The sequence below is a fragment of the Macaca mulatta genome, chromosome 12 (assembly GCF_049350105.2).
Source record: "Macaca mulatta isolate MMU2019108-1 chromosome 12, T2T-MMU8v2.0, whole genome shotgun sequence".
NCBI classification, from domain to species: domain Eukaryota; kingdom Metazoa; phylum Chordata; class Mammalia; order Primates; family Cercopithecidae; genus Macaca; species Macaca mulatta.
In genome coordinates this window covers 64312602-64339626 of record NC_133417.1, presented here as the reverse complement: position 1 = coordinate 64339626, position 27025 = coordinate 64312602, and the positions used below count along the sequence as shown (strand labels likewise).

Genomic DNA, 27025 nt, shown 5'->3' with positions numbered 1-27025 from the left:
CACTGCACTCAGGCCTGGGCAACATGGTGAGACCCTCATCTCTTAAAAAAATGTTTTTAAGATTTCAACACTTTATTAAAATTAAGATGCCTAAGTGCCAACATGCATCTCAGAAGAATCTGTATAATATTCTTTGAAAGTCGTTTATTTAATGTTAGTATAAATATACTAATCAGTATTAATGCTGTTGCCTTACCAAGTTTACAGTATATTCAAAAAACATTAAAGCAAAATATAGACATTTGACATATTTTATTCAATTCACTACTTTGTGGAAACTTTTGAAGAGATTTTCTGATTTGCCAGAGGAAGCCAGATATCAGCTGGGCGCAGTGGCTCACACCTGTAATCCTAGCACTTTGGGAGGCCAAGGCAGGTGGATCACCTACGGTCAGGAGTTTGAGACTAGCCTGGCCAAAGTGGTGAAACCCTGTCTCTACTAAAAATACAAAAAATTAGCCCAGCGTAGTGGCGGGCACCTGTAATGCCAGTTGCTTGGGAGGCTGAGGCAGGAGAATGGCTTGAACCCAGAAGGGGGAGGCTGCAGTGAGCTGAGATTGCACCATTGCACTCCAACCGGGGCAACAAGAGTGAAACTCCGTCTCAAAAAAAAAAAAAAAGGCAGATAACAAAATAAAAAATTGTTATATAGTACAATGTTATAAGTGACTTAATTAGGGAATACACAAGATTAACAAGAAAGGACCTAAGACTTCCTTGTGAGTCAGAACGGTTCCTTAGAAGAAGTTACACATGAGCTGAGACCTAGAGTGTATGTAGGAGTAAGGCAGAGAATAAGGGCAGGGCATTTGAGGGAGAACAAACATCATGCACCAAAAACATAGTGTGGATACAGGAGGAGACAGTTGTGTATTTGGGAATGGCAAGAAGTTTAGTCACCTAATATGTGAGAAGAGAGTGGAAAAGGAGACCAAAGAAGCCAGAGGCCTATTAAACAGAGCTTGTTATGCTTAGCAGAAGACCTGGAATTTTATCATACAAGTGACATAGAAACACAGAAAGATTTTAAGTAGGGGAGTGGCAGGATCAGATTTTTATATTGAAAAGATTACTGCTTACAAAAAACAAAAACAAAAACAAAAAAAACAGGATTACTCTTGGTAGAAACAGGATTGAAGGAAAGAGAAGCAGAGAAACTTCTTGGAAGGCTACTGCATTATTTCCAATAAGAATTGATTTAGGATTGTACTAAGATGATGGTGGGAGTAGAGAGAAGATATATATGCTTCTAATGTTGGATAAACTTGTTAGTCCCCAAACTGAATTAATATAGCTTTACCAAGTTTTAAAAAAATATATGTACTATGGAGGTGCAAGATTACTAAATGGATGAACACCTGGGAGAGTTTGGTATGGGTTCGTGACTTGATTTTCTGTCTCAGCATATCATTATATAGCACATGAAAAGTCATATTAGAGACATTCTACATTTGGTCTTGGATATAGAGTCTAGAATCAAGAATATTGAATTTAAAATTCCCATAGAGAATTCATTAAGTCAAATGGCATTTTGTCATTGAGTATCATTGAGAGATGCAGATAATCTTTTATTTTGGAGACAAGGTCTTGCTCTATTGCCTAGGCTGGAGTATACAGTGTCATGATCACAGCTCACTGCAGCCTCAGTCTCCCAGGCTCAGGCATCCTCTTGTCTCAGCCTCCTGAGTATCTGGGACCACAGGCATATGCCACCATGCTTGGCTAGTTTTTTTTCCTTTTTGAGAGATGGGGTTTTGCCATGTTGCCCAGGCTGGTCTTGAATTCCTGAGCTCAAGGGATCCTCTCATCTTGGCCTCCTAAAGTGCTGGGACTACAGTTTTTAGTGTATTCACAGAGTTGTGCAACCATCATCACAATCAATTAGAACATTTCATAATCCCCCAGAGAGACCCAATATCCATTAGCAGTCACTCTTCATTTTCCCCCAACCTACCCATAGTTCTATATTTTCTGTCTCCACAGAGTATCCCTTTCTAGATGTTTCATTTAAATGGAATCATGAAACCCATGGTCATTTGTGACTGGCTTCTTTTACTTATCTCAGTGTTTTCAGAGTTCTTCCATGTTGCATCATTTATCACTTTATTCCTTTTTATTGCTGAATAATATTTAATTGTATGGATATACCACATTTATTCATTCATCAGTTGATAGCCATTTGGGTTATTCTGCTTTGGGGCTATTATGAACAAGAGCTATGAACATTCAGGTACCAGTTTTTGTGTAGACATATATTTTCATTTCTTTAGGGTATATGCCCAAGAATAGGAGTAGAATTCTACCTAAGAGTTGAATTGCTGGGTCATACAGTAACTCGGAATGTTTAACCCTTTGAGGAACTCAGATATTCTTAACTTTTCAACATTTGAAGTAGAATATTTAGATGATCATATAAAGTAGAGACAGTTTTGTGGTTAAATTAGGTATTATGGTTTTATCATTAGACTACATTATTTTAGTAATCAGAAAACTGTGTTTATAAAGGATACTTAAAAGTTTTTAAAATCATGGTAATGCTCATTTTTAGAATAATGTTATTATTGAGTTTGTACTTTGTTTTACTTTGTAGAAATACTAAAAAAAAATTTGGCTCATAGTTATATTCATGATATCACTGTGTTTAACCATTGAATATTTTCACACCAAAACACACACACACGGTGTGTGTGTATGTATATAACATATATATTTGACACAGTATCTCACTCCGTCACCCAGGCTGGAGTGCAGTGGCATGATCACAGCCCACCGCAGCCTCAACCTCCCTGGGCTCAGGTGTTCCTCCCCCATCAGCCTCTTGAGTAGCTGGGACTACAGGTGCAAGCCATCCTGCTCAGCTAATTTATATATATATATATAGAGAGAGAGAGTTAATTTTTTTTTTTTTTTTTTAACAGAGATGGGGTTTCACCATGTTGCCCAGGCTGATCTTGAACTCCTGGGCCCAAGCAATCTGCCTGCCTCAGCCTCCCAAAGTGCTGGGATTATAGGCGTTGGCTATCGTGCCCAGCCATTTTCTTTCTTTCTTTCCTTTTCTTTTTTTTTTTTTTTTTTTTTTTGAGATAGAGTCTTGCTCTGTCACCCAGGCTGGAGTGCAGTGGCACAGTCTCAGCTCACTGCAACCTCCGCCTTCTGGGTTCCAGCGATTCTCCTGACTCAGCCTCCCGAGTAGCTGAGATTACAGGCATGCACCACCACACCCAGCTAATTTTTGTATTTTTAGTAGAGATTGGGTGAAACCCAGTCTGCCAGGCTGGTCTCGAATTCCTGACTTCAGGTGATCCGCATGCCTCGTCCTCCCAAAGTGTTGGGATTACAGGCGTGAACCACCACACCTGGCCTCCAAGCTGTTTTCGTATTTTAATGCAGGTTATGTTTAGACATGTTTAGGATGTATACTTAGGGCCTTGTACTATGAAGGAATTTATTTCCTCTGAGCATTGTCACAGAGGGTCTTCATTCTTCCATATAAAAACTAGGAATATTATGATAAAGAGAAGGCCAAGACAATAAGCAAAAAGAACAAAGCTGGAGGCATCACTTCAAAGAGAATATCACGGAAGGCGCCCCAACTTCAAACTATATTACAAGGCTACTGTAACTGAAACAGCATGGTGCAGGTACAAGAACAAACACAGAGATGAATAGAACAGAATAGATAACTCAAAAATAAGATCACACACCTACAATCATCTGATCTTCAAGAAACCTGACAAAAACGAGCAATGGGAAAATGACTCCCTATTTAATAAAGGGTACTGGGAGAGCTGGCTAGCCATATGCAGAAAATTGAAACTGGACCCCCTCCTTACACCATATACAAAAATTAACTCAAGGTGTATTAAAGACTTAAATGTAAAACCCAAAAGTATAAAAACCCTAGAAGAAAATCTAGGTAGTACCATTCAGGACATAGGCAGGGGCAGAGATTTTATGATGAAAACGGCAAAAGCAATTACAACAAAAGCAAAAACTGATAAATGGGATCTAATTAAACCAAAGAGCTTCTGCACAGCAAAAGACTATCATCAGAGTGAACAGACAACCTACAGAATGGGAGAAAATTTTTGTAGTCTATCTAACTGACAGAGGTCTAATATCCAGAGTCTACAAGGAACTTAAACAAATTTATAAGAAAAAAAACACCATTAAAAAGTGGGCAAAGGACATGAACAGACACTTCTCAAAAGAAGACATACACTTGGCCAACAAACATACAAAAAAAAGCTCAACATCATGCCAATCAAAACCACAGTGAGATACCATCTCACACGAGTCAGAATGGCCATTATTAAAAAGTCAAAAACAACAGATGCTGATGAGGTTGCAGGGGAAAAGGAATGCTTTTACACTGTTGATGGGAGTGTAAATTATTTCAACCTTGTGGAAGACAGTATGGCGATTCCTCAAAGATCTAAAAGCTGAAATACCATTTGACTCAGCAATCCCATAACTGTGTGTATACCCAAAGGAATATAAATCATTCTATTATAAAGATATATACACCGTGTATGTTCATTGCAGCACTGTTCACAATAGCAGAGACATGGACTCAACTTTAATACCCATCAATGATAGACTGAATAAAGAAAATGTGGTACATACACCATGGAATACTATGCAGCCATAAAAAGGAATGAGATCATGTCCTTTGCAGGGACATGGATGGAGTTGGAAGCCATTATCCTGAGCATTCTAACGTAAGAACAGAAAATCAAACATGACATGTTCTTACGTATAAGTGGAACTGAATAACGAGAACATGTGGACACAGGGAGGAGATATACACACCCTGGTGCATGTCGGAGTGGCAGGGGTGGGGGTGAGAGAGAGCATCAGGAAGAATAGCTAATGGATGTTGGGCTTAATACCTAGGTGATGGGTTGATCTATGCAGCAAACCACCATGGCACATGTTTACCTATGTAACAAACCTGCACAGCCTATACATGTGCCCCTGAACTTAAAAGTAGAAGAAAAAAAATATTAATAATAAAGAGAGGGTGTAGCATGCCTCCTGTTAGGTATTTTGTTACGTATTTGGCCAGGAGAATGTAGAAAGAAAATCTTTTCTTCAAACTTAAGATACATGGGTAGAAAAACAGCTCAATAAAAGTCAACATTATTTATGTTGATATTTGGGTATTGCCAGTACAGTAAGGCATGGACAAGTGTATGCAATTCAGAAAATAATAAAAATTATGAGAGAAATGGATGAGGCATAATTGAAACGATAAGTTAATACATAATTTGACCAAATGGTATAGTTAAGAGAATGGTGGGGGAATTATAATAATAACTTTTTTGTGTATATTTGGAGATTATCAATGTCAAAAGGAGAAAACTTGGTCGCTAGATTACTGAAAAACGCACGGCTACAGTCTGAACAAAATTAATTTTGTGTATAATGAAGGTTATAAAATTATGTATTAACTTCTCAGGGACAGCAGTTTTACTATTTTAGTTATCTAAGAACTAAAATAAAAATCACTGTTATCTAAAACAAATTTTCAAATTATACTATTATCTAAAGCTAAGGTAAAGATGGTATTTTTGAAAGCTAGCTTGACAGGCGATCGCCTAATATACTCTTGAACACCTCTTTAGGTTTACCTGTGAACTAAATCTGCTTGGAATTGAAAATTACCTTGACATTTTAAACATATGTTTGCTCACATTTAACTTATAAAATAAATAATGTTGACTTTTATTGAGCTTTTTTTTACCCTTGTATCATAAGTTTGAAGAAAATATTTTCTTCTTTGTATTCTCCTGGCCAAACACATCAGAACAAAATACCTAGCAGGAAATGTACTAGGCCCTCTCTTTGTAAATAACTCTTTGAAGTAAGCATAATTAGTTTCACTGTACTGATTCAGCAACCAAAGCTCAACAGACATACTGGTTGTGTGCTGAATAATACAGTATATTCATAAAACACATACAGAGCTGTAAAAAAGTCATGTAATTAGCAGCTTCCTGGGTAGAAGCTAAAGTGCTCCATAATTTAAAGATGGGAAGTTGGAACCCAAGATTAGTCAGATCCAGCTTTATGGGTAAAGGGACTCTAGGGCCTATATTTAAAGGAGTATAGTGTTTGGATTATTGGAACTGAAAACCAGAATATGTCTCAGTGGTGTAAACGGCATGAGTGAACATGAGAAAAGACAAATAAGCATATTTGTTAGGAAGTTTTCTACTAGGCTCTTTAGCTGGCAGGGAACAGTAACAGAAGAGTATCTTCTCTCCCTCAAGACCACTCAACTTCTCTGTACATTTACTCTTCCATTTTTTTTTTCCAACTTGTATACTTAGGCCCCCAGCCTTAAGGACCTCTTATCTCAGCAACAACTTTCCCTGTTTCTATCAGTTAAAATGTTTATATCAGAAAGAATCTGATTAGAGTATAGAATCTTTTAGAGACCACCAACACATAGATTTCTGGCCAACTATTGTCTCCTTGGGTTATATCTGTTTCAGACAGCTTTAACCACAGGAATGGGATCATGTGGCCCACTGTTAAGACACAAGGATTTCCTCAACATCAGGAAGTCCTATCTGCTGAATTAGGTCTGTAAAGAGGAAGCCTGAGTGAAGCACAGGGAAAGCATAATGAGTCATGGACCTTCCTACTTCCTGGATGGGGGTGGAGCGTGGAACTTTTATGAAAACTGTCATCATTTAAAAATTACATCAAGGCAAAAGATCTTTTTTCTTCCTGGTAGTTCGTCAGTGACACTGCCTGTCTCCAAAATCTTTGTGTTTGCGTCTCCTTTGTACTCCTCTCACTACTCTGAATTTAGTGAAGTGAGCACATACATTTCTGTTTCTCAGAAAAATAAAAAAAATTATAGTAATTGAGATTGAGGTTGAATTATGGAGATAACAGTATGACATGAAAAGAAATTTAGAGAAAATTGAGTAGTGAGAACTGTTAAATGATGAACTTTTATAAGGCAAGGACTATGATTTATCTTTATTTCCTAACAACTAAACCAGCGTAGAGATTTGTACTTAATGCTCAAAAATAGTTGTTAAATAAATAATAGACCAGCTATTTCAACACAAGAGGCAAAAAAGGAATAAATCCTTAATGTATAACAATTTTTTCTTGAGTTTTTATCAGAATTCTCAAAATTCTCTTCATTATAGTAGCATTACATTTTGTTTTGTTTTGTTTTGAGATGGAGTTTCGCTCTTATTGCCGGAGCTGGAGTGCAATGGCACAATCTTGGCTCACCGCAACCTCCGCATCCCAGGTTCAAGTGATTCTCCTGCCTCAGCTTCCCTAGTGGCTGGGATTACAGCCATGCGTCACCATGCCTGGCTAATTTTGTATTTTTAGTAGAGATGGGGTTTCTCCATGTTGGTCAGGCTGGTCTCAAACTCCCAACCTCAGGTCATCTGCCCGCCTCGGCCTCCCAGAGTGCTGGGATTAAGGCGTGAGCCACCGTGGATGACCGTTTTTTTGGTGGTGGTTGTTTTGTTTTTTTAAGACAGAGTCTCACTCTGTTGCTCAGGCTGGAGTGCAGTGGTGCAATCGCGGCCCACTGCAACCTCCGCCTCCCAGGTTCAAGCGATTCTAGTAGCATTAATTTATTTAAAATTTATTATTATTTTTTTTTAGCCAAGTCTTGCTCTATCACTAGGCTGGAGAGTACAGTGGCACGATCTTGGCTCACTGCAACCTCCACCTCCTGGGTTCAAGGGATTCCTCTGCCTCAGTCTCCTGAGTAGCTGCGACTGACTACAGGCGCACGCCATCACGCCCGGCTAGTTTTTTTTATTTTTTAGTAGAGATGGGGTTTCACCATGTTGGCCAGGCTAGTCTCGATCTCCTGACCTCGTGATCTGCCCGCCTTGGCCTCCCAAAGTGCTGGGATTACAGGCATGAGCCACCGTGCACAGCCTAATGTTTTAAAAAGTATTTCTTCTGGCCGGACGCGGTGGTTCACGCCTGTAATCCCAGCACTTTGGGAGGCCGACGCGGGCGGATCACGAGGTCAGGAGAAGAAGACCATCCTGGCTAACACGGCGAAACCCCCATCTGTACTAAAAATACATTAAAAAAAAAAAAAAAAAATTGGCCAGGCCTGGTGGTGGATGCCTGTGGTCCCAGCTACTCAGGAGGCTGAGGCAAGAGAATGGCGTGAACGCGGGAGGTGGAGCTTGCAGTGAGCCGAGTGAGCCACTGCATTCCAGCCTGGGTGACAGAGCGACACTCCAAGTCTCAAAAAAAAAAAAAAAAAAAGTATTTCTTCTTTGATTAAAATTTATATATAGTTTTGGATACTCATATCTGTTTCTCCTATTTTACTCCAATACTACCACATGGTCTTTGTAGATACTAAAATTTATAAGTAAAAATGAACCATAAATTTGATAATTAGAAAATAATTAAAATTATATAATGTCCTTTATATTATAAAAACTATTCTAGATCTATAATATTAGATTCTGAAATGGCAATCTATTTTCAGAAGCACTTTCTTTTTTCATATTAAATGTTTTTATATTTTTTGGAGTATGAGAAAATGCATAACTTTTAATATAGATACCCCAATAACAAAATTAAGAATAAATAGAATATATTCCAACTGCATATCTTACTTATTTTCTTAATTTGTTTGCTCATCTACACATATGACCCCTGAAAAGACCACCCCATTTCCTAAATTTATATAATACCATTTTCTAATCCCTAGTACCCAGGTACCATCACTTAGCTCAATTTCTTACTAGTAAGAATCTGTTTAACTCAGCGTTGTTTAGGTTTCCACTATTGCTCCAGCCTACTAGATTATAAACCCTTGAGGTAGAGTACTTGACCTAATTGACTTATTCATTATACCCCAGGCACCTAGCATGTTTCATGGTGTGGCAAATGCTTTCTGAAAGGTTGAACATCAGATGTTTTCATAAATGGTTAAAGTTTGTATAATTATCACTTAGAGCATCTGGGTGAAATAACTTTGAAGTATCTTTAATTAGTTGAGTATACAGAATAAAAGACTAGTATTTAGGTGGCATCTCAGGTGGCCAGCCAAACTAAATACCCCATATTTCTTTGTCATAGACTGGAAGGTTAAGAGTATATGCCACTGAGCCCTAGAGGAATTCTTAGAATTTTGTGCAGCTGCTCTCATCAATGAACTGTGTGCAGAAAGCCTGAATTCTGCTGGTGTAGTAGTAGTAGTATATGCATTTATATGTGAGTGTGTATGTGCATGTATATGTGAGTATGTTTATATAAATTTATTTATATGTATAAACAGTTGTTTATATGTGTATATAGTAGTAATCATTCTAATATAGCAGCTAGTATGATTAGGGATTGTAAAATCCTTCTGTGCTTCCCTGTAGAAACCATACATTACTGGGAAACCAAATAGATACGTGTTTTTCAAATATCTCTGAGAGTGGCCCAGAATATTTCATTTTTTTATGATTCTACTATGTGAATTTCATGACCTTGAATGAGTTATGACCCAAAGTTTTAAAAATATTGCTGTAACTGGGACTGAAGAGTTCAGTCAGTAGAAATGACTTCAAGTTTTAGAGTTGGTAGCCAGCACTTCCTATATATTATTTATGTTTGCTTGGCCTACCTAGTAATAGGCCCTTCTGGAATTCTGATGTAAGTTCTAGCATAAAAGGGCAGTGGAATACCTAGGCTTTAGTGTATAAATAGGCAGTGGAATACCTAGGCTTTAGTTTCTTTTCAACTCTTGAAGACCCTCCCTGTACAGAGAGTGTCATCAGCATCAATGGAAGGGCAAAGGGAAACCCATGCACACATAACCTATTTCTGCTTTTTTTCTACAATGCCACTTTTTTTTCCTGTTCAATTCTTTCTAACTAAATACATTGAGCACTTATAGCAGGTATATGTTTATGGCCTCTTCTGCCAATAATCACTGGACCTACAATATTGCAAATAGAACAAAATTCTTCTAATTTGTGCTAGGGATATTTCAGTGGAAACATTTGAGAAGTAATGAAAGATGTAATGAGAGTTATTTCAGGTTATCTTCTGAGTGAATAGTTTAAGCTTTTAAGTGAATATAAATAAGCTAAACTCCACCTCAAATAATCTCCCACTGATTTTAATGAAATTCCACCATTTTAGTAATGGTAAGTATATCCTGTGAAGAAAACATGGTAACATTATATTAGTTTAAGTTTCTTCATAGAGCTAACTGCTGATTTGTATGTAATACTTTGTATCACATCCCTCTTTCTCAAGAAAACTTCGGTAAGGTGGTATCTGCCCTAAAGCTGCCAACTCATGTTTCAACAGTTTATTAATAGTCGAGTTACTCAATATGAAACAGGCTTCCTCACTAAGTGAGAGGATTTCGGTGTCTGAGGGAAGAATGTTATCATTTAGATAGACACTGTGTCATAAAACTTCCTATAATGATGCGATAGCTGTTGAGCACTTAAAATATGGCTAGTGTGACTTTTAAATTTTATTTAATTTTAATTGATTTAAATGTAATTTTCTGCATATGGTTAATGGCTGTCCTATTGGAACGTACACTTTTAGATATTACTTTTGATACACTGATTTTGGGTTCCTCAGAATTGCTTGTTGTATAGTTGAATGCTGTCCTTAAAAATTGGAATGAGCCGGGCGCGGTGGCTCACGCCTGTAATCCCAGCACTTTGGGAGGCCGAGGCGGGAGGATCACGAGGTCAGGAGATCGAGACCATCCTGGCTAACACGATGAAACCCCGTCTCTACTAAAAATACAAAAAATTAGCCAGGGGTGGTGGCGGGCGCCTGTAGTCCCAGCTACTCGGGAGGCTGAGGCAGGAGAATGGCGTGAACCCAGGAGGCGGAGCTTGCAGTGAGCCTAGATCGCGCCACTGCACTCCAGCCTGGGTGAGAGCAAGACTCCGTCTCAAAAAGAAAAAAAAGGCCGGGCGCGGTGGCTCAAGCCTGTAATCCCAGCACTTTGGGAGGCCGAGATGGGCGGATCACGAGGTCAGGAGATCGAGACCATCCTGGCTAACACGGTGAAACCCCATCTCTACTAAAAAATACAAAAAACTAGCCGGGCGAGGTGGCGGGCGCCTGTAGTCCCAGCTACTCGGGAGGCTGAGCCAGGAGAATGGCGGGAACCCGGGAGGCGGAGCTTGCAGTGAGCTGAGATCCGGCCACAGCACTCCAGCCTGGGCGACAGAGCGAGACTCCGTCTCAAAAAAAAAAAAAAAAAAAAAAGGAAAAAAAAAAAAAAAAAGAAAAAAAAATTGGAATGAAATGTAATGAGTGAACCTGATTTTGTGTCTAGTTGAAGGTATAACCACACAAAAGAACTGTTTAAAGTGACTTAAATATTTTAGTTTGACTAGTTGACTATATTTTGAGGATCAAAATAACTGTGTTTTCAGTAATTGTATTATTATGTCAGTGTTGGTGCTGAAAGTGGCAAGAACGGAGGTTGTTGGCACATTAACTGAGATTTTTGACATGTTAAAAGCAAGGACTACAAACGTAAAAACAGATAACAAAAATCCTATAGTTCTGAGTTTGAATTGAAAGTCTTGGTATGACCTCTGTCACTGAAGTGTGAAATACAATTATTTTTTATCAATTATTTTTCTTTGAATTTTAAAATCTATGATAATTTTGAAACAGATTTGATAAAATACCAGCTCCAATATCAGGATTTTATAACTTAATAGTTACAGTGTTGCTGTTTTTCTTGTCATATTTTTGTTTTAAAATATGATGTATTAATTTAAGACACATAAATAATGAAGACACATTTTCATTTATTCAACAAATTTTTAATAAGCAACTGTTTTGAGTAAAGTATTCCTCTAAGCCTCCGGGAAATATAAGATACTAAAAACATGATTTCTTCTCCCATAAGCTTACTAATTCTTAGGCAAATGTATGCAAATTCATAGTTGTAATACAGGATAAAATATGGTAAGTGCAGTGAAAGAGACAGTGATAAAATACTTTTAAAATATTATGGATTTAGAACTTTGACTTCTTCAAATTGTCAGCAGTCAACAGTGCTAAGGGTTTGGGGTCTCTGACTTTCAGCTTAGGTAATTTATGGGTGTCCATGTCATGGGTGTCATTCATGGTGCCACTTTGACCTGGGGTTTAAAGAATAGGGAGGATTTGATATGCAATTATGGGGCAAAGGATGAAGAACATGTTAAGGAGAGGGATGCAGTTGGAATTAAAGATTTGGGAAAGTATGATGCAAGAACCAGATGATGGTGACTAATTAAGTTTGATTGGAAATACATAGAAAGTAAGTTTTGAGAAATAAGCAAGCCTATAAGGTCAAGCCTAAGGAGTTTGGGTTTAATTTTGTTGTTAATATGAATGGGAGAATAGATATGTGCTACCACAATGACTTTTTTCAATGAACTGGTTCAGGGGAAAGAGGAATCAATTAGATGACAGTTCAGGTAAGAGAAATAAAAAGAAGAATTAGGCTAGTAATAATGACTATCTTCAGCAACAGTTGGCTATAATAGTTAATTATTAATAGGAGAATTTTGACTTCTATTATAGCCTATGGGAAGTTTTAAAGTAATATGATTGCTAAAAATTTAAATTTCAGTTTAGAGCTCTAAAATGCGATAACCTTTAGCAGAAGACTTTTAATACTCACCAATTATAGAGTTAATTTTCTCCCAAACCCTAGTATTATTATATACCTGCTTTCTAGCAGATAGACACATGTTAAACTAGCAATCATTAGTTTAGAAACCATTAAACATCAGAAATGCACATTAGTTACTTTTGGAATGTTTAAAATTACCTTTTAAATCTATAAGCAATTTGGTTGTTGCATATTTTCTAAGCCTTGTTATTGATATCAATAGCCAACTAAAGGAGGGAGGACATAGATTAGTGAGCGTTGATAGGACTAGAATAAATTTTTGTGAGCCTGCTTTAAAAATTTTGTTCTAAGGTTGATATGACCCTCAGACATATTAAACAGGTAAAATTTATATAAACTTAATAGTAGCTGTAAAATAGCCTCCTGCAAACTTCTGTTTTTTTGCAGATCTTAACAGGTTCTGAAAAAGCTATTTTTGAGGAAAATTTTCATGCATTCTAGACAAGACCAGTAATGTCAGAAAGCATGTTATAGGTGCATTTTGTTGTCAATCTTGCCTTCGTTAATGGAGACCTCTGAGAAAAATGGAAGCTGACCAGGGATGCATGCTGGAGCTCCAGAGGTTTGCAGTGTGCTAGCCAAAGCACAGTATGTGTTAAATGTTAATTTCTTTATGTGTCTATAGCGTCTATGACAAGGGTTATCAATATCACCTTTAAAACCTTCAAGTTACTAGCCTAAGCAACATAGGGAGATCTCATCTCTATTAAAAAAAAAAAAATTAAAAAAAAAATAGCCAGATGTGGTGGCACAAGGCTGTGGTCCTAGCTACTCAGGAGACTGAGGTGGGAGGACTGCTTGAGCGCGTAAGGTCGAGACTGCAGTCAGTAAGCTGTGATCACGCCACTACACTCCAGGCTGGGAGACAGAGTGAGACCTTGTCTCAAAAACAAAACAAAACAAAAAACACTAAACCCCAAAACGTCAAGGTTTACTTTTGATATTATCAATCTGGAAAGAATTAACATGAAATGTTCATATGAAACCATAATACTAAGATTTGGTTTAGGTTAGATGGGTCATACCCATGCAGTAAACTTCTAGGAGGTTGGACAGATTCTATTGCTATTTTGGACTTCTGCATTATAAAATTTTGTTTAAAATAACTGGACCATTTTTTAAAGCTTGAAAAGTGTAACAAAGGGAGATTTGACTACTGTCTTACATGTTTCAGCTATGTATTTCATATCTGTTTGATGTATGGTTTCTCAATTAAGAATTATTAATTATAAGTAAATTTAGTATTTACAAATGAATGTATGGATTTTGCTGTATATTCTTTTAGACACTAGCATTTATGAAATTTTGTCATAAATTTAGGAAAAAATTAACATTATAAGAAGTTAGTTTTTGACACTGACTAAAAAAGAATAGGTGAAAACCAATATAATATAATTCCAAATTTCAGCTTACTTTCAGGAGATAAATTGATGAAAGCTGTATACTTAGTTGAAAATTATCCATTTTGTTCATTTCTGTCTAGATTTCTTCTTCTTACTTTTTTGAGACAGGGTCTCACTCTCACGCTGGCTGGAGTGCAGTGGTGTAGCCAAACCTCACTGCACCCTAAAACTCCTGGACTCAAGCAGTCCTCCTGCCTCAGCCTTCCAAATAGCTAGGACTACAGAGAGATGCCTGTAGTCCATACTGGCTGGCTAATTTTTTTTTTTTTTTTTTTTTTTTTTTTTAATTTAGTAGGGATGGATTCTTCTAATTTGCCTAGGCTGGTCTCTAACACCTGGCCTCAAGTGATCCTCCCACCAACCTCCCAAAGTGCTGAGATTATAGGCATGAGCCATCAAGCTTGGCATTTCAGTCTAGATTTCAGTTTCTTGTTGGGTTTATCTGGTTTGGGGTTTGCTCATCTTCTTGAATCTTTAGGTTTTTATGTCTTTAACCAAAAATGAAGTTTTTAGCCACCACCTCTTCAAATAATTTTTCAATTCTACACCATTTTTCCTCCCCTAAGATTCTGTTGACCTGAATCTCAGACATTTTCTTATTGTCTCACAGGTCCTTGGGTCAGTTTTAATTGTTTTTCAATGCTTATTTTGTCTATTGTTCAGACTGGATAATTTCTGTAGATTACCTTTGAGTTCATTGGCTCTTTTTTTTTTTTCATCATCTTCATTTTGCTATTGAGTCCATCCAGTGAGGTTTTTTATTCAGATTACTTTTGTCAATTCTAAAGTTTCTATTAGTTTTCTTTATGTCTTCTATTTCATTGCTGTTCTTCCATTTCTATCAGGTTTGTTCCTGATAACTTCAATAATCAGCAACTCGTTGGTGTAACATATTGGGCATCAGGAAATACCTATCCGTAGATAGTATGCTGTCTCTTCATTATTAGGGGAAAAGCATAAATGAGAGGAAATAGGCTCTATGAGTTAATCTAGAATCTTGCTTTTTGGTTAGGAAATAGGCCAGTAACACTGATAGGTTGGTTCTCATGAAATACATGTGGCTTTTTAATGAAAAATTATTTCTTTTTAGTGTTACTAAAATTCTGTGACTCTTCAGGTTAATGGTACCTGGAAATGAAGCTCCAGAGTTTGTGTCTAATTCGTCGCTTTTGGACCGTCCTGGAGAAATGACTATTAATCAGCTTCCTAAAGTATCATCCAAAATAGATTTTACATCTGTAAAATAGCTCATTTCGTTGTTGATCACCTTGTGATCAGTAATTTTTCCTATGCCAAATATAAATTTTAAGGTTAGTTCTTACCCCTAAAAAAATAAAAATGGGTGTGTTTCATTTTTGTGTAATATTTTTTAATATGGAAAATTGAAATAGACTGAGAAGTACAAAAAACAAATGAAAAGTATAAAAACAAATTAAAGTCATTTATAATATCACCATTCTGAGAAATGTTGTTAACATTTTGGTGTATTTCTTTTTTTGTTGTTCTTTTTTCAAATTTTGTGGGTACATGGTATTTTGTGGGTATTTTGTGGGTACTATGGGATACATGAGATATTTTGATACAGGCATGCAATGCATTATAATCACATCAGGGTAAATGGGATATCCATCACCTCAAGTGTTCATCCTTTCTTTGTGTTAAAAACAATCCACTTATTGGCGGGTGTGGTGGCTCACACCTGTAATCCCAGCACTTTGGGAGGCCAAGGCGGGTTGATCACTTAAGGTCAGGAGTTCAAGACCAGCCTGGCCAACATGGTGAAATCCTGTCTCTATTAAAAATACAAAAATTAGCCGGGAGTGGTGGCAGGCACCTGTAGTCCCAGCTACTTGGGAGGCTGAAGCAGAAGAATTGCTGAAACCCAGGAGCTGGAGATTGCAGTGAGCCGAGATTGCACTGCTATATTCCAGCCTAAGCGACAGAATGAGACTCTGTCTTAAAAAAAAAAAAAAAAAAAAAGGCCGGGCGCGGTGGCTCAAGCCTGTAATCCCAGCACTTTGGGAGGCCGAGACCATTGGATCACGAGGTCAGGAGATCGAGACCATCCTGGCTAACACGGTGAAACCCCATCTCTACTAAAAAATACAAAAAACTAGCCAGGCGAGGTGGTGGGCGCCTGTAGTCCCAGCTACTCGGGAGGCTGAGGCAGGAGAATGGCGTAAACCTGGGAGGTAGAGCTTGCAGTGAGCTGAGATCCGGCCACTGCACTCCAGCCTGGGCGACAGAGCAAGACCCCATCTCAAAAAAAAAAAAAAAAAAAAAAAAAAAAACACACACACACACACATAAAAAAATCCAATTCTTTGTGGTAAAAAAAAAAAAAAAAAAAATTCCAATTAAGCCGTGGCCTATAATCCTGATCTTTTTGTGATTAATTTTCCGGGTGTCCTTTGAGCTTCTTGTATTTGGATGTCTAGATCTCTAGCAAGGCCAGGGAAGTTTTTCTTCATTATTCTTTCAAATAACTTTTCCGAACTTAGATTTTTCTTCTTTCTCAGGAACACTAATTATTATTCTTAATGTTTGCTTATTTAACATAATCCCAGACTCCTTGGAGTCTTTGTTCATTGTTTTTTCTTTTTTTTTTTTTATCTTTGTCTGATTGGATTAATTTGAAAGCCTTGTCTTCAAGCTCTGAAGTTCTTTCTTCTGCTTGTTTGATTCTCTTGTTGAAACTTGGAAAAAAAATAGTGGATAGATAATAAAATAAATCACTTAAAACCTCCCCAAGTAGGTGATTGACTCAGCAGGTCAGAGTCTAGATGTTTAGCATGCAGAACTAGGAATATGACCACCATGAGGAAATAAGATTTCATTTTAAGACACCATGGGCAGTGTTTTGAAATTAGAAATTAAAGACCAGAGAATAGTGAAAGCACCTCCTACTTGAACGTGAGAACTCAGATTCTGACGTCACGGTGAATAGTGTTAGAAAGATAGCCGTGTTATTAAGAACTGGAATGAGACAGATATTCATTAGACCAGTGGTTTGCCACCTTTTTAAAAAAGCACTGGGAGCTTTTCTTTAAACAAAATCTCACATAGAATCACAATATACAAAACATATAAAGGAAGATCCTTGACATAAGCAATTGGTATGTGGGCCAGAGCTAGAGCCTCTATTTCAAGGTTACTGGGAGTAGGTTCCCTACTTCCTAACACTTAAAGGTAGCCTAAGACCCTGGAGCATTTTGAAAGGTAATTTCTAGCAATAACAAACCTTTAGAAATCTTTCTCTTTTTGTTGACTTAACGGTCATTAATACAATCACATGGTAAAACATTCAAGCACAAAAAATATATGGTGAAAAATAATTCTCCCACCCTAGAATCCAATTTCTCCATTGCCTCGTAAAAGCAGTTACCAATTTCTTATATATTTTTCTAGAAATATTCTGTGAGCATACAAGTATATGAATATATCTTCCACTTATTTGTCTTTATTACAAATGAGATCTTGCTATTTATAGTCTCCCCCACCTTATTCTTTATATTTAACATATTAGCTAGTATAGGTTTACCTCTTTTTTTTTGAACATCTGCATAGTAATCTAATAAAGATTTTAAAAATCTAATTTAACTATTTATTGATGGAAATGTGTTTTTAAAAGTCTTTTGCAATTATAGTGGTGTAATGAATATCCTTTATGTATACCTTTACCAATAAATATTTGAGTGTATTTCTGGGATATATATTCCTTTGAAGACTTTTGAGTAGGAAAGTGGTAATATTAAAAAGACAAACCTAATGTGAGGGTGACCAGCACCAAGAAAAAAAAAGAAAAAGAAAAGCCCACATTTTTTGCATGGTATTCACAACCTGTTAATCCTCACTTTGTTCTTTAAGAGTTAGATACTTTGTTTCTGCCATGTGGTTCTGCATCTTTCCTATTAAAGGGGACTTTTTATTTTAGTTCATCAGACATGTAGTACTTAGACTTTGCTTCCTGGGCTTCTGAGTATACACAGATATTTTATATAGAGTAATACGATTTCTGTTTGATTCTCTGCTTTATTTTTTCAATCTCACGCATTGGTCTCAGTTGCTTTTCAGAACTATCTTAAATATTCTAATTAAAATTTTAATTGTATTTCTTAGTTAAGCAAAGTTTTAGGTCTTTTGCTTGTTCTTTGGAGCCCCTTGGATTTGTAGATGAAAGGATCATCTAACCATACACTGTCTCTTTTTATCTTTCTAACCTTTGTTTCCTTGTTAGACATTTCTAAATCTAGTTAGTATTTAAAATCACACACTATACCTACAGTTTAGTTGATCCATAGATATTAAATCTTTCTCAAATCTTATTATTCTTTTACATCTTTTTCATAAGTCTTAGGATAACGTCTTCCCCACAGATAGCTCATTGCAAAGGAATATTTAATCCTTTGGATGGAAAGGGATACTCTCTGAATAGATTATTTGCTGAGCAATATGAAAACCACTGCTTTTACCTTTGGATAATTTCTCACCATCAGGTCTCTTGAGATAAAAGTACAACAAGAGTAAATCTTTAAAAGATTTAACAGAAATCTGTAATTTAACATGATACACATTTGGAGATAGAACCAAGACTGCCAATGAAAAGAATGGTAAAGACAAAGTGGAATTAAATTGTTAAATATGTTAATGCAGTATTAATTTTGTGTATGTTTTTTGTTGGTTTTGGGGGTCAGTTGTTTTTAACCACCAAGTTTGTAAAACTCTGATAGGAACTTGAGAGCTAGTTTAATTCCATCTCATAATTTTTTAGGTAAAGAAACTAGTATTTAGGGGAGTCTGAAACTTGCTCAGTGTCACAGGTTAACACACAGAACACCTGGTTGCCATCCAGTTCTGTTTGAGGATGTAATAAATTGTTTGTTTATAATGGTAGTTAAAATGTGTCAAATGACAGAAAAAGCAACTCATTTTACATATTCACATTTTAAACCACTATATACCATACTTAATTCCTTGAAATTCTGTTTCAGAAAATGTAGGTAAATAAGAATTTTATGAATAGAATCTTTTTCCTATGAACATATTATTTTCAAAGAATAATTTTGTCTGCTGTCTGATAAGGTATTTTGGCCACATCCCCTATTTCTGAATGTCCTTTAACAGACAGCTTTTCATTTGTTGCCTGGTTTTTGTTTTTGTTTTACTATTTAATATCTTGAAGTTTTATATGTTCACATGATCAATTGCCTGGAAGTTATCTAAACAAATAGTTATATATAAACCTTTCTCAGAATTTTTAGAAAATATTGAACTTATATAATAAAACTCTACTCTTAGTGGTTCTAATAAACCAAAAGAAGTAGCATAGTGACTACCTCCTGATATTCTTCCTAATTATCATATTTCTCTGAGGTTACATTATAAAGGAAAAGTAAGGACTTACTGAATCTGCTGTGTTTTGAACTCCCACAGAGAACTTTTGCTACTGTTAGTACAAATAAAATCATTCTTTAAAAAATGTCCTTTCAGGAAAAATATCTGAGTCTATTTTGTTTGTAATTTCTGCATCTTTAATCTATGCCTATACTTTTTTTTATTACCCTGTTTTTCTTGACTGTATATGGCAATACTAAAGTATCAGTGCACCTGAAACACAGGGAACTAATCGTGTTTACATATCTCAAACAACGTGTCTTGGACTCCCTGTTAGCACCTGTTCAGGTTTACAACTACCAGCTGTCAGTGTTCATGAACTCTATGATTACACAAAACAGGAATACTTGAGATACATAAACTTGAACAATATTATCATTAACTGATCATCGAATCCTTTTATAGTACATAAAATCATCATGCAGGGAAGAAGTTGTGGTCTGTCATTTTCATAATTTGGATTTTTATTTGCTCTCAGAATTGTTATAGATAAATGTCATTTTAGTAAAATACAACAAATTTATGTTACTCAGTATGAGTGAGCATTGTGATGTGTGTTAATTGCATGTGATACATTGTCAGTGTTTAAAAATTTGGATAAGATGTAAAATATTAGACTTTTAGAGGGATGCTGACACAAAAGATATCGAGTATAATTTTATCACTTACTGCAGTAGCTTTGGGTCATCAAAATCAGCTTGATTGATCTTACTATTATAGTTATACAGAATTACTATTAAAGTTTTAGCTAGTTGAATTTCAAATAATACCCTTTTTGATACTTTAGATCAGAGTTTTTCATCCATAACAACACAACTTAGTTTGGATAATTCTGTAGGGGGAAGACTGTTCTTGTCCATTTTAGGGTATTTAACAGCATCCCTGGCCTCTATCTCCACTGAATGCCATTAGCGCTCTTCCAGTTGTGACAACCAAAAATGTCACCCATATGTTCCCTGGTGGGAGAGATGGTGTGTCACAAAACCAAAATCATTGCTTTAGGCTACAGGAAAGATCTATAATGAATCAAATGATCTGTAGGCCCTTCATCTTTTGCACATATTTCTCCCTTGGTTCACAACATTTTTTTTTCACTACAGTGTTTTGTGTTAATTTGTGGTTGTAGTCATCTTTAACTAGTTAATTTTCTTTTTTCTTTTCTTTCCGTTTTTTTGTTTTGTTTTGTTTTTGTTTTTGTTTGAGACAGAGTCTCACTCTGTTGCTCAGACTGGAGTGCACTGGTGCAACCTCGGCTCACTACAGTCTCCGCCTCTTGAGTTCCAGCAATTCTCCTGCCCCAGCCTCCGGAGTAGCTGGGATTACAGGCACCCACCACGTGGGTCTCGCTAATTTTTGTATTTTTAGTAGAGACAGGGTTTCACCACTTTGGCCAGGCTGGTCTCGAACTCCTGAACTCAAATGATCTGCCCACCTCGGCCTCCCAAAGCTCTGGAATTACAGGCGTGAGCCACCTGTAATTTAACTTTCAAAAAGTTAACTTTTGAAATAAGGAATCCCAGCACTTTGGGAGGCGAAGACAGGCAGATAATTTGAGCTCGAGTTCAAGATCAGCCTGGGCAACATGGCAAAAACCTGTCTTTACCAAAAAATGCAAAAAATTAGCCAAGCATGGTGACATGCACCTGTACTCTCAGTTATTTGGGAGGCTGGGGTGGGAGGATCACTGGAGCCCGGGAGGTTGAGGCTGCAGTGAGCCATGATCACAACACTGCACTCCAGCCTGGGTGACAGAGTGAGATCTTGTCTCAAAAAAAAAAAAAAAAAATGACCAAGTTATACATTAGAAACTGTAATCTCTTGAATGGCCTTAAGTTAAAAGATGTACCTACTAGATATTCTTCCTTTGGTGAGTTATAGATGGGAAGTCATGTTATTATACTCTGTTTGTTTTGATCTTGTGATATCTAGGCTGGTTTTGAACACGAAGAATGGATTAGTTCATGATCATTTGGAACCCAAGATGAAAGTAGTATTCTTAACACAAAGGGTCAGAATGAGAGGCCGTTACAGAAGCATAGGTGTCAGACGTGGATGCTCTGGCCCTAACAGAAATCTAGGAATAGATGGTTCTTGGATACCTGAACTGTTTTTATTTTAATGAATGTATTTTTCTTAAAAGATCTGAATGAATGAGTTTCTGCAGATTTTTATGTACTATGCTTGAATTATAAATAATAACTCATGTGATAACAGATATTATATTTTGTCAACAAAATGAATGTATTAATTTTTCATCTGTATTTGTATTATAGATGAAAAATCAGTTTATTTGGAAAATTTTAAGATAACATACCTTACCACATTGGTATCTATACAATTGTGAGACATTTATTTTAAATTCTTAACACATAATCTATCTGGCTAAAAAATATAATGCCATGGTAAGTATATATGTAATCTATAAATGGTATAAATCTTAAATATTCACTTCAACATGAATAATCTAGAACATCTTAAGGTTTCTTTTCTTGCCACGTATACACATGGGTAATTATATACATAGATGTTCCTTCATTAAAAACAATAGCTAACAAGTATTGAATGCTAGGTACCCTGCCCTTTACATGCATTATGTCATTTAATCCTCTCAACTACATCTTCTTCAAATCACTTACGAGGAAATTGAGAACTGAGAGAAATTACATAATTTTTACAAGATCACAACTAATGAACTTCAGGCATAGTGTTTGAACCCAGATAATGTTTATTAGCAAATATCTCACCAACACAATGTAGTCTGTTCTTCATTCCTTCAAGGTGTAGGTTTTTATACTCTTTAACTTCAAAGCATTTTTTTTTTTTTTAGTGCTTACTATATGGAAGACTTTGTGTTTTTTTGTTTGTTTTTTTACTTTTTATTTTGAAATAATTTTAGACTTAATAATAAAAAACACAGTTCACATATATTTTTCATCTAGCTTCTCTTAATGTTAATAACTTATATAACCAGAATACAATTATCAAGATTATAAACATCAGGAAATTAACATTGATAGAATGCTATTAAGTAAACTACAGACCTTATATAATTTTCACTAGTTTTGCCATTAATATCCTTTTCTTATTCTAAAATCCAACTTAGGATCCCACATCACATTTAGTTGTGGGATCCTAGGTCTCACACTAAGGAATTCGTAGTCTCCTTAGTCTCCAACCTATGGCAATTCCAGTCTTCTTTCTTTCTCTTTCTTTCTCTTTCTCTTTCTTTCTCTTTCTTTCTCTGTCTTGTCTCCCCTTCCCTTCCCTTCCCTTCCTTTCCCATGACACTTTCGATGAATACTGGTCAGTTATTTTGCATATCGTTTTTCAATTTGAGTTTGTGTGGTTTCTCATGGTTCAGCTGAGATTGTATATTTTGGGGAAGAATACCACAGAAGCGATGGACTCTTCTAAGGCATCAGAAAATACATGATGTTGATATTTTGTTATAGGTAATGTTGTTTCCCCACTGTGAAACTATTCTTTTCATCTTTTTCTTTAATGGATATTTTGGAGGAGATACTTTGAGACTATGCAAATGTCCTTTTTCTCCTCAAATTTTTACCCACTGCTTTTAGTTACCTTTGGTGCATATGTATTTTAAATCTTGTTCTTGGACTACTTCTTACAATATGGTAAGCCAATGATTGTTTTGTGGATTTTTCACAATTATACAGTTTCACAATTACAAAGGTATTGCCTTTTCAACTTTTAACTATCGAGTTGATGGCTAGGATTTCTTGTGCTTTAGCAGGGGATGATAGTAAATAAAACTGAAAGAATAATATTTAACTTAAAAAGAAAATTTGAAGAGCTAATCCTTGTAAATTCAGGCATAAGACAATCTTCATTCTAGAGTAGCAAAGGGTAGAGTGGATTTGTTAAATTTCTATAAAATGACAAAAGATTATGTATAAGATGAACTTGGAGTAGTTGACCCAATTTTTGATTATTAGAACTAAGAAATGCCTATTAAAAACAACAACTACTTAAGACTAGTGTGAGAGAATTAGTACTTTACATGCAAGAAGACTACTCAGCCACCTAAGAAATCTTAGGCTAAAAATAAATATCTAGTATCAATATAGTTGAAAGAAAATAATACATTAATAATGTCTATAATAGAGCTTCTAAGGAAAATGGTTACATAAACATATGTTTTGTTGTTGTTGTTGTTGTTGTTTTTGAGACAAAGTCTCACTCTGTCACCGAGGCTGGAGTGCACTGGCGTGATCTCGGCTTACTGTAGCCTCGGCCTCCCAGGTTCACGCTATTCTCCTGCTTCAGCCTCCCAAGTAGCTGGAACTACAGGCGCCCGCCACCACGCCCCGCTAATTTCTTTCTATTTTTAGTAGAGACGGGGTTTCATCGTGTTAGACAGGATGTTCTTGATCTCCTAACCTCGTGATCTGCACACCTCAGGCTCGCAAAATGCTGGGATTACAGGCATGAGCCACCGCGCCTGGCCATAGGCATATGTTTTTAAGAAGTTAAGCCCATTTGTCAATTTTGGCTTTTGTTGCCATTGCTTTTGGTGTTTTAGACATGAAGTCCTTACCCATGCCTATGTCCTGAATGGTATTCCCTAGGTTTTCTTCTAGGGTTTTTATGGTATTAGGTCTAACATTTAAGTCTCTAATCCATCTCGAATTAATTTTCATATAAGGAGTAAGGAAAGGATCCAGTTTCAGCTTTCTGCTTATGGCTAGCCAATTTTCCCAGCACCATTTATTAAATACAGAATCCTTTCCCCATTTCTTGTTTTTGTCAAGTTTGTCAAAGATCAGATGGCTGTAGATGTGTGGTATTATTTCTGAGGGCTCTGTTCTGTTCTATTGGTCTATATCTCTGTTTTGGTACCAGTACCATGCTGTTTTGGTTACTGTAGCCTTGTAGTATAGTTTGAAGTCAAGTAGCATGCTTCTGCACAGCAAAAGAAACTACCATCAGAGTGAACAGGCAACCTACAGAATGGGAGAAAATTTTTGCAATCTACTCATCTGACAAAGGGCTAAATCCAGAACCTACAAAGAACTCAAACAAATTTACAAGAAAAAAACAACCCCATCAAAAAGTGGGCAAAGGATATGAACAGACATTTCTCTAAAGAAGACATTCATACAGCCAACAGACACATGAAAAAATGTTCATCATCACTGGCCATCAGAGAAATGCAAATCAAAACCACAATGAGATACCATCTCACACCAGTTACAATGGCAGTCATTAAAAAGTCAGGAAACAACAGGTGCTGGAGAGGATGTGGAGAAATAGGAACACTTTTACACTGTTGGTGGGATTGTAAACTAGTTCAACCATTGTGGAAAACAGTATGGCGATTCCTCAAGGATCTAGAACTAGAAATACCATTTGACCCAGCCATCCCATTACTGGGGATATACCCAAAGGATTATAAATCATGCTGCTATAAAGACACATGCACACGTATGTTTATCGCGGCACTGTTCACAATAGCAAAGACTTGGAATCAACCCAAATGTCTATCAGTGACAGACTGGATTAAGAAAATGTGGCACATATACACCACAGAATACTATGCAGCCATAAAAAAGGATGAGTTCGTGTCCTTTGTAGGGACATGGGTGCAGCTGGAAACTTTCTCAGCAAACTTTCGCAAGAACAGAAAACCAAACACCGCATGTTCTCACTCATAGGTGGGAATTGAACAATGAGATCACTTGGACATGGGAAGGGGAACATCACACACCAGGGCCTATTATGGGGAGTGGGGAGGAGGGAGGGATGGCATTGGGAGTTATAACTGATGTAAATGACGAGTTGATGGGTGCAGCACACCAACATGGCATATGTATACATATGTAACACACCTGCACATTGTGCACATGTACCCTAGAACTTAAAGTATTAAAAAAAAAAAAAGAAGTTAAGCCCTTTCTTAAACGAGCAAAAAGAACCAGAAATAGAAGAAAAAAATTACATCTTTACTGAAACAAAAAAAAGGCCCCAGCTTTGTACTACTAGCACTAGTTCTACTCTCATTGCCAGGTTTAAATTTTATTTTTAAGTAGTGCTGTAGCAAAGAACGTTGTATATATCACTTTACCTAATGATACTTTATTTCTCTGTGTGTGTGTGTGTTTGTGTCTCTGTGTGTGTGCGCGCGCATGCGCGTGCATTTGTGCGTGTGCGTTTATTTTATTTAAATAAATATTCAGATTAATTCTTCAGGGAAAGTAATATCCATTAAGCAGTATGTATATGAGACTGCTTCTTTTGCCTTCTTGATCTTCCTTGCTTTAGTCCTGAATCAGGTTTTATCAACAATAAGAAATACCTATACTTTATAGCATAATATCCTGTAAAAAAGATAATGACGATTTTATATTGAGCTCTTATATGTCAAGTACTCAGCTAAAGTGCTTATCTTATTATGTCACCAAATTATTTCTGCTGTGGAGTACAAAGGCAAACTTTTTTAAACCCTTTTCATCTTTTTTTTACATAATATATTTAAGTAGCAAGTAGAATTCTTGAAGACAATGAGGTTACCAGCTATAAAGAAAAAATAGCTTTTTCTTAAACTCTCTTCTAGGTAAAGAGTAAATATTTTTCTATTTGGTGAAATTGAACTTGGTAAAAATAATTTTTATGGGCTTTACCATCAGACAACCACATGTCTCAGAGTTCATTAGTTACTGTTGTTGACCCAAAACCTACCCTTTGTACATTAGTTGCATGCAGCCATCAGTAGCAACTATGCCTTTCCCATGATAAATGCTGATAAAAAGAAATATAAATTCTGTAAGAATATGGACAGACTCATCATAGCAGTACTGTAGTCTATGGAAGTGATTTACAGCAATACCAGAATATGAAGACAAGTGTTTGAATTCTGTATGATTGGAAATCTCATTGAAATGGTCTTTCTAATGATGTTATATGTCGATTTAAGATTACCTTCCCCATATGTATCTATCTTATGAGAAAAATTATCTACATACTTTATGGATTCAATCAACAATTAGGCAAATGCTAGCCTTGCATTATTTTAATTAGTCAACATTTTAAAATGAAATCCAACTATTTTTCTTAGTAAATCCACAGTTATTCTGTGAATTGCCTGTAGAATTCAATACGGAAATCTTTCTGTAGTTAGATTATTTAAATGGTGAGAGTTTTCATGTGGCTGATTATAAATTCACTTATAGGCAAGCAGTATCTTTTTCCTTATTATAGATTATGTTCTCTTTAAAGCATCTGTGAATTTAATGACTTCCTTGCTTGAGTGTGGGAACAGTGCATGCAGAGTATTAAAATGAATATAAAATGCCCATTATAGTCCAAATGTTTAATATCAGCATTAGTTATTGCAGTAAAACCAATGCAAGGCTACATCCACAAAGCCCAAAAAATTAATAAAGATGATTAGAAGTGCTTTTGTCATTTTAAATGGGTCACAACTGAGGCCATTTTGAAATCATGGTTTCAACTTGCCTCCAGTTAAACTCTGAAATGTATTTACCTTTGTTGAGGTGTATGGGAGGTGTTCACTTTATTGGGGACTCCCAGG

General features: G+C 36.3%; 1 protein-coding gene across 50 annotated transcripts in view; it reads left to right on the top strand.

The window, feature by feature from the left end:
- The window catches only part of BAZ2B (bromodomain adjacent to zinc finger domain 2B), a 315913-nt gene that overhangs the window by 114445 nt on the left and 174443 nt on the right, over positions 1-27025 (top strand). The window lies entirely within an intron of this gene.